The 6,822-nt window shown below is 39.3% G+C and overlaps 1 long non-coding RNA gene across 1 annotated transcript in view; it reads right to left on the bottom strand.

Annotated features, from left to right (window-relative positions):
• The window catches only part of LOC131485420 (uncharacterized), a 165,714-nt gene that overhangs the window by 17,412 nt on the left and 141,480 nt on the right, over positions 1-6,822 (bottom strand). The gene's annotated exons all lie outside the window — the stretch shown is intronic.

Genomic DNA, 6,822 nt, shown 5'->3' with positions numbered 1-6,822 from the left:
AAGCAGCTCTCAACCAGCAAGTGAACAGATGCAGTGTATTAACACCCCTGCTCCCTCACCACTCTGGTTGGAATGTTTGGAAGTGAGCATTCCTATTGACTGCTCAAGTTCCCCCAAGAGGTTAAGATCATATTGCCAGCAGTGGTAATTTGATAACACACCCTTCATTGGCAGCCTTCCCTTCCCTGTCCTCCCACATTTCTCCCATACCTTCAGATCTTTGTCAAGGTCACCTCTGAAATATGTACACCTAAACCCTTGTCTCAAGGTTGCTTCTGGAAGGACCCAAACTAAGATAACAACTATAGTATTAGTTATGATTCTGAGTCCCCCTAGCAAAAACTTTAAAAGTGCATTCCCTTATCTTCTGTTTACTACAAAATAAACATTTCCCCAGCAAGGAGTATGTGCCCCCAGGGTCCTGTGCAATTGAGAAACAGTTCAACTAGTATTCATACAATAGTTGAAACTTGGAGCAAAATTTCCAGATGCCAAAAAAACATACATATGATAAAGAAGGACTAGGTATCGCATGTGATTTTTTTTTCTCAAGGCATGGGCAGGGTGGGCAAGGGAGAAGTGGGGAATTTAAGAGATCTACCAAGAATACTTACAAGTGGGATTTGAGCCAGAAGATGATACTTGGAAAAGGATTCTACCAGAGAGATAGAACCAGTAGTATAGATAGGTGATAGATGATAATAATGGATGGATGGATGGATGGATGGATAGATAGATAGATAGATAGATAGATAGATAGAGAAAGGGATGTATTGCAAGGAGCTGACTTACATGACTATGGGGGCTGGCAGGCAGGTCATCAGGAAGTCCAGGCTGGAAACTCTTGGGTAAGAGCTATCCATACAGTTCACAAGTGGAATTTCTTCTTCAGGGAAACCTCAGTTCTGTTCTTTCAGCTGAAAGGATTGGGCCCACCTAGATGATGGAGGATAATCTCCTTTATATAAAGCCAACTAATTGTAGATGTTAACTGCACCCACACCTACACCTATACCTTTACAGCAACACCTACAATTAATGTTTGACTGAGTAACTGGGTACTATAATCTAGCCTAGCCAAATTGGGACATAAAACTGGCCATCACTAGAGGTGTACTACTGAGTAAAAAGCTGGGGGAGGCATCACCCACACCAGGAAATGCAGTGAGTGCTGGGCAGAAGCTCCAAAAACATCCACAAAAGCCCCACTGACAAAAAGAGTCCACTTTAGGATCTGCCTTACCAAAGGCTACCAACTCCAGATTACAACTCGGTCAGCCATATACAATGAAGGCCTTTGCTTTATCCCCTCCCTCACCTTCTATCTGTGAAGATAGGAAGCTGGATGAGTGAGCAAGTAGCTAACCAGGCCCACTTTCCCCTGAGGCAGGCTTGAGCTGGAATTCCTTACAAGATTTGTGTTAGGGAGCCTGGACATTTGCTCTTAGAACTAAATTTTGTTTGTTCATGAGGTTTTTCGTGTGTCTATTTTTAATAATTTTAAAGTTTTGAGTTAATGTCTAATTTACAGAAAAGTTACAAGAATTTTACAAAGAATCCCTATATATTCTTTGCCCAGATTACCCACATGTTAACCACATGGCTTCTTTCTCCTTCTCTCTCCATATATATGTGTGTGTGTGTGCACGCGCATGTGTGTGTGTATGTAATTATTTTTTCCTGGAGCATTTGAATGTCTGTTGAAGACATAATATCCCTTACCCTTAAATACTTCAGTATGTATCTCCAAAAAACAAAAACATTCTTTTATGTAATCATATTATACCTGTCAAAATTAGGAATTTAATATTTGAATTAACTAGTCATGTCTACAGACCTTATTCAGATTTTGCTATTTGTCCCAATAATATCCTTTATACCAAAAGAAAATCCCAGATCACAAGTTGTGTTTTGTTGTCCCAACTCTGTCATCTCTTTTGTTTAAAAAAGTTCCTCAATCTTCATTTTTTCTTTATGACATTGATATATTAGAATACATGCCAGTTATTTTGAAAATGCCCTTCAATTTTGAGGTCTTCTATTTCCTCAGGATAGATTCAAGTGACACGTGCTAGGCAGGAATACCACAGATGTGATATTGTACCCTTCTCAGTACATCATATCAGGAGGTATGTGATGTTGACATGTGATGTAAACTTTGTGAATGTTAATCTCTTGGTTAAAGTGGTATCTATCCAGTATCTCTACTGTAATTATTTTTTCCTTTGTACTTAATAAGTACCTTGTGAATAGAACCTATGAAACTATATAAATTTCTGATTACTCCCATAATTGTCACCCACTAGTTTTAGTACTCATGAGGATTCTTGCCTGAAATAGTTACTACAAGGATGGTTGTCATAAGACGAGTTACTTATTTCATCATTCTTTCTACATTTCCTAGTTAGCTTTCTATTTTGGGACAGAGCGATATCTTCTTCTTATGGATTTAAATCCATATGGACCTGTGCATTCCTTTTTCATTTAATGAGTTTATAATCCTTTACTAACATAATTTTGATGCTCACACTGCCCCTGATTTTTGCCAGTAGAAGCCCCTTCGACATGGCTCCTGAGAACAAGACATGTTGTTTCCTCCAATAATTAGAGGATGTTTTATTTCTTGAATATGTTGGGGGAAGAAATGCCCACCATGGTTTTATTCAGGTATAAGGAAAATGAGTCTGCAATAGCAGACTTTCAGAGCATCTCACTTTCTGCTGTCACCCCAGCAAATACCACACTTCCTCAGTGCTAGTTTCATATACAGTGGTGTTCTGTGCACCTTCAGCCATTTGCAATGTATGCTGAAAGTGCCAGTGTCAAGTCCTATTAATCCTCTTTCCCCACATATGAAGTGTTTATATTCATTTAAATGGCTCAACATGTTTGAATGGGAACTGTGTGAAGGAACATTTGAGTGACTAAGTTTATTTCAAGTTTAACTCTAAACTCTAACAGCACAAAGCCAGAGTTCTTTGATGGCCCATCAGTAGCCATCAGTACCATCAGTACCAACCAAAGAGTGGCCCATGGACCAGCAGCATCAACTGAGGGCTTGGTTCCACTCCCAAAAATTTTAGTATATGTGCTGCCGAAGCGAGCACACCACTCCCAAAAATTATAGTAGAGAACATTATACAAGCTTAAAAAAATATATTGTAGAGGGGTGCCTGGGTGGCTTAGTCGGTTAAAAGTCTGACTTCAACTCAGGTCATGATCTCACAGTTTGTAAGTCTGAGCCCCACATCAGGCTCTGTGCCGACAGCTTGGAGCCTGGAGCCTACCTCAGATTCTGTGTCACCGTCTCTCTCTGTCCCTCCCCTGCTCTCACTCTGTCTCTCTCTCTCAAAAATAAACATTAAAAAAATATTTTGTAGAGGACATTTTACTGGCATAAAAAATAGCATATCAAAGTTACATTAAAAATAAACATTATAAATGGTATGTATAATCTTAGACATGTAAATATGCAACACTCAAATAGTAATTTTCCTGGGTTTTAGAATTATGAATTAACTCTTATTGTCTTATTTTAATTTATATTTTCTTTCTTTTCTTTAGCAATGAGCATGTATGACTTTTCAATAAGCAACAAAATTATTTCTTTGAAAAAATAAAACAAGTTCACCCAGCATTCCAGAATGCCAAAGTGATTTTATTAGTAGTTGTCTGCTTTATCCTTTATGTATATTGATTTAGTTATGATTCTCTCAGAAGGAGACACTGAGCCAAGAATTCAGGAACAGGTGATTTGTTGAGAAAATGCTCCTGGGGGGACTAGTGGGGGGTGTGGGGGGGACTAGTGTTTGGAAAGTGAAGGAAGACAGACAAGCCTGAGTTTTCTGGTGAAGCCCCAGCTTCAATTTAACCCACAGGGAGCTGTAGAGAACAGGCAAAAAGTACTAGGCTTTTGGATTCCTGCATCTGTTAATAATTATAGCCTAGGGGGTGCTGGTAAGGCTATTCCAGAGCTCAAAGGCAATTCAATGAATTGAATCATGGGTCATGGGGGAGCTTGTTGGAAAAGCATACAGAAGCTGGGGGTGGGGATGGTGTGGGAAAAGGGATACCAATAGTGCTGCAGAAATGTAGATGTAGGCTCTTAAGTCTAGAAGGAAATACTCTCCTCTATTCATGTCCTTATCTTCAAATTGACACTGTGTAAATTGGTTAAGAATGTGTTTTTTGTAGTCAGCAGACCTGGATTTGAATCCGAACTTTGCCATTTACTAGCTGCACGTCTACGGATCAAGTTACAAATTGTTTCTGAACCTCAATTTACTAGCTGCATGTCCATGGATCAAGTCATAAATTGTCTTTGAATCTTAATTTCATCCTCTATAAAGCAGGGATATGTATCTGCCCCTCAACACACCATCTTGAAAATCTAACGGCATTACATCTGTAAGGTTTCTAGCTTTGTGTCTACACAGTCAGTGCTCAATAAGGGATTTAACCTTCTTTTAGTCTCTAGAGGCAAGGTAAACCAAAAGAAGGCACAGGGATGAAGACCCAGACCTAGATGATCAGAAGAGTAACAGTTTGTTGAAGCAGATTCACGTTCAGTCTGTTGAAGTGATTTAAATACGTAGATATTTTCTTTATCTAGTTACTGATAATCAGAGAAAGATGAGCATTACCCATTAGCTACAGAAACAGTTACTAATTCCAGCCATAGTAAGTCTAGTGGCCCAATGTTTACTTTGTTTTGTTTCTAGAGCCTAACCAACTTCTGGAATCAAAATAGGTAATTAAAACAGAGTCTTAGGTCAAGCTGCCTAGAAACAGAGCCAGAGATGGAAACTCCTGTGTAAATGCTTCATTGCAGGCCTGCTCCCAGGAGAAACTTTTCAGGGCGTGAGATCAAGTTAGATTCAGATGGATTCCATGGGAGATATGGAGGATGAATTGTACCACAGGGGTTGCCCTGCCCAGAGGGAAGGAGGCTGGCTGCTATAACTTGCGTCAGTCAGTCATCGGCCAGCCTCTTGTGGAGACGGAGACAAAGACCTCACAGAGGCAAGGTGGCTCTGATCAGCCAAAGGCAATCCTCCAGAGAAGCGAGTAGCTCTGAGCCACCAGTCACAGACATTGAGCAATGGGTGTGCCAGCTGGGAAGGGGAATCCTGTAAGATCTGCTACAAATAACATGTTTTTGTGTGCAACTTTGGGTGTAAAGTTTTCAACAGTGACTTCTTGGGGTTCATTTTGTATAACAAGCTTTCTCTCTTTTAAAAAAAATGTAACTTTTACAAACTTCCAGATTTGTCTTAACCATTCTTAAGGATAAAGAATGAGCAAGAACAGCAATGAGAACCAATTCAGAAGCCGCTTAAAAGGAGAAAGTTGTTTCTGTTTCTTCAAGCTTGAGTTGAGCATCATCAATCACTAAAAATTATAACCATGAGAGACAGATAGATGCATTCAACACTATGATCAGGATAAGGTCATGTCTAATTGGTACAAGTGAATCACACCCCCCCCCCCCACCCTGTACAGTTAATTTAGCAATTTTTGTTGAATTCACAATTGAGCAAATTCCTTATGTAGCCATGAAGGTACCCAAGAGAACCACTCAGCCTGTAGTTTGTTTTTGAGGAAGGTGATATGACAAGGGAGGAAAAGAAGAATTTAGATGCCTTCTACACACAGATATAAATTTGAAGTAAATAGGCATCTGAACAGTGTTATTATTTTCTAAATATTTACACAGGCTATATATTTTCTCTGGATTTGTGTTTCTTTAACAAAGAACCCTGGGGGGAATTTATAAATGAAGGCAGATGAGGCATTTACACACTTCAAATAAGCTCATGCTCACATTCTTAGATCCTTAGGTAATTGTTACTACATCATGAATTTTATCTGGGCAATAAAGAAAACTGAATATTCTGTTAATATTCTGGAACTCACTGGGGATTTTTTTTATCCTAGATAGATAGTTGAGTATTATGTGATGCATATGTGTGTGCATATTTTATTCAGGATTAATAATGATAGACTTTCCCTTTTACCTTCAGTAAATAAGACTTTGAGGAACTAATACATAAAAGATGATTTGATTTCCATAGGTTTAGTGACTTTTTTTAAAAAGATGATTTGAAATATCCATGCCTTTTCTGAACCTGGTAGATTATTATGTTCTTTGTTGTTGGGACATGCAGGCTCCTCTCCTAAGAAAGCTGGAAATAAGAGAAATAAGTGTTCCCTCACAAACATTAATAAAATCAAGACAGAAAGAATGAAATGAATAGACAGTCTTTCTGATAAGTCTGAATGGGTCTCAAGCTAAAGCGATATATTACATAGCCAAAGAAATAAGAGTGTCAGCCAAGAGATGGATTTGTCAGCAATAGAATTATCACGAAATGTGGGCACCTGGGTGGCTCAGTTGGTTAAGTATCCGACTTTGGCTCAGGTCATGATCTCGCTGTTTGTGAGTTTGAGCCCCGTGCCAGGCTCTGTGCTGAGAGCTCAGAGCCTGGAGCCTGCTTCAGATTCTGTGTCTCCCTCTCTCTCTGCCCCTCCCCCACTGGTGCACGCCCACGTGTGCTCCCGCTCGCTCGCTCTCTCTCTCTTTCTCTCTCTCTCTCTCTCACACACACACACAAAAATAAACATTAAAAACTTAAGAAGAAATTATCATGAAATAACAGCACAGGTAGACTTTGTGTCTCCAGTCCCTACACAGGGACCTCTATTCTATACAACACGTGCATTTTTGTTGTAGACATAGACCTTTCAAGACCGTTACCACTAGAATTTTGAATCAATCAGCAACACTTTTTCTGCACACAATTTGGGTGTATTCATTCATTC

Source organism: Neofelis nebulosa, chromosome 9 (assembly GCF_028018385.1).
Source record: "Neofelis nebulosa isolate mNeoNeb1 chromosome 9, mNeoNeb1.pri, whole genome shotgun sequence".
Classification (NCBI taxonomy): domain Eukaryota; kingdom Metazoa; phylum Chordata; class Mammalia; order Carnivora; family Felidae; genus Neofelis; species Neofelis nebulosa.
Note: the sequence above shows the minus strand (reverse complement) of the source record. Positions and strands in the feature narration are given on the sequence as shown.